Below are 2,461 nucleotides of genomic sequence, written 5' to 3' on the forward strand. Positions count from 1 at the left end.
CAAGTTGAACTATTCTAGTTTTGGTATGTAAATTTAATTATCTTTTGACTAAAAATTTAATTCTTCTATTTTTGGTTGAAGAATAATTTTTTTGTGGAAAAAAACTATTTTATTAAAAATTCGTCTTTTTCGTGTTTAAACATTTCTTTTTCTAACATTTTAACCATTATAATTTTTGTTGAGAATTGATATCTTTAGATGAAAATTCATGTACTTTGTTGAAAACGAGTCTTTTTTGGTAGAAAATTAATCTTTTGAGTTGAAAATTCAACTGACAATTTGGTTAACAATTCATAGTTTGGTTGAAGACTCATAATTTTAATTAAAAATGTATTACTTATAGGTTTCAAATTATATTTTGGATTTGAAAAATGAAGTGAAAAGTGTTCAAAATTTATTTAGAAACAAAGTTTTTTCGCATTAGCATTACTAATCTTCTGGATGTGTGGTTAGTTGTATACATATAAAAGTTTAAAAGCTGGGATACTTTAGCAAGCCAGAATAAATCTTTATTTAATGATATACTAGTCAGCGAAAAATGTTGTCAAGTAAAATGAGAAATTGAATACGGAAAAATGATATAATATTCTTTCTAGCAATTTATTTTCCTTGCATTTATATTTAACTTTTTTCCCGTAGTTGCTTCCTTAGGAATATATAGTTAGCTATACATTTTGTCATTTGTCTGAAAATTCAATAATTTTGTTAAAAAGTTATCCTTTCTGGTCGAAAATTTAAAATATTCTTTAGGACATTGGTTTTCTTAGAGACGTTGATTGGGCTGACATAGGACATGCTAGAAACGTCCCAAGCACGTTCTTGGGATTTTTATGGTTTTGTGCCCACTGGGTTTTTCGAAAATTTGTTTTTCTGGTTTGAAAATTGATCTTTCTTAGTAGAAATTGCATCATTTTTACATAAAACTGCAACTAATTGCTCAAAAATTGAACAATATTGTTAAAAAGTCGTTCTTTTCGGTTAAAAATTCAACTGTTTTGTTTAAAATTCGTCTTTTTAGGTAGAAAATTTCAGTATTTCGTGAAAAATGTACTACTAATTCCCCCTTTAGAAGAAAAGGGCTACGTCGCTTTTGTAACCGGCCAATTACTGGTAAGAACCGTGGGTTATCACCCATACTTTTGAGTCCACAGGATTGAGTACGTCAGACAATAGCTGTAGGTAATGAGATCTTGAGATTGAGCCAAACGGATAATGTCTGTCGATCTCCTGTGTTTAAGAATATTCTCATCAACCATACATTTTTGCATGCGTATGAGTTGACACAGTAATGCATACTAATAAAAATAAGATTATAGCAGTACTGTCAGCCTATTGACACAGCAGCAGTTTTTACTAAAAGGTACCAAAAATGTGTACACGCGGTGCAAGGGATCCGTTTAAATTTTAAATGATGTTAAAATTAAAATTAAAATTAAACAAGTTTGTGCACATCAGGGGGGGGGGATAAACCCCCAAAACCTCTCTTGCATTCACCCCTGCCTGTTGTAAAGTGCTGCACTGTAACGGGCTGTATATCACGTGACAAGGCTATTTTAGTTAATCATAATATCTTCATAATTTTGATTGAAAAAGTATTAGATAATAAGTAAGATGAGACTAAATTAACGCCATGTCACGTGATAAGAATATTCTTATCTACAATATTGCTTACATGCATATTGGTTCTCAAAGTGTTTAAAATTACAAAAAAAGTGTGACTTCTGTACAAGAATCGCACAACTTTTTTTTTGTCCGTTATATTGTAATTGAAAAATGTTGAGGTTAGATTTAATTTTTTTTAAATCGAAGCGAAAATGGTAGTTTTTCATTTTCGTGAAATATTATAATCCTTCTCTTTACCCGATTTATTTCCAGGGGCCGCAAAGTTGCGCCTCAGGGCCTCGAGTTAACTTGATCCTGCACTGAAAGATCACAAGCTGACAAACTTGTTTTCTTTACCGACCGCCGGTCCTCGTAGCAAATAGCTGACCATGATAAGATTGCATCAGCAGAGCATCGGTCGATCACTCTCGATGTTATAATATTATGATATGAGTTTATAGAATTTTTTTTCTTCTCTCAACTCTGTGCATGGCCACACACTATCGTTTTACATTTATTTACCATTTCCCAAATTATTTCCTATTTCTTTTAAGTTTATATTTTTCATGTGGACAAAAAAAATTATAAGTGGGGCCTGGTTTAGTTGCGTAATTCGCGCAGAGCATGCCCTTAACACCCAATCTAAAGGTAAATGTAAATTAGGAACATTTTTACTCCAGCCAGAGACTTATATACCAATTTCAAATGGATACCTAGCTATATTTACCCAAACAGAGCTAATCGACTTGATCTGCCACAATCACTCAATGGACTCCCAAACCATTAATATAGGAACATTTATAATAACCGGACAAAATTGCAAAATTATGTCGCCAAGAATTTCATTGAATATTAGAAA

This window comes from Belonocnema kinseyi, chromosome 1, assembly GCF_010883055.1.
Source record: "Belonocnema kinseyi isolate 2016_QV_RU_SX_M_011 chromosome 1, B_treatae_v1, whole genome shotgun sequence".
Taxonomy (NCBI): domain Eukaryota; kingdom Metazoa; phylum Arthropoda; class Insecta; order Hymenoptera; family Cynipidae; genus Belonocnema; species Belonocnema kinseyi.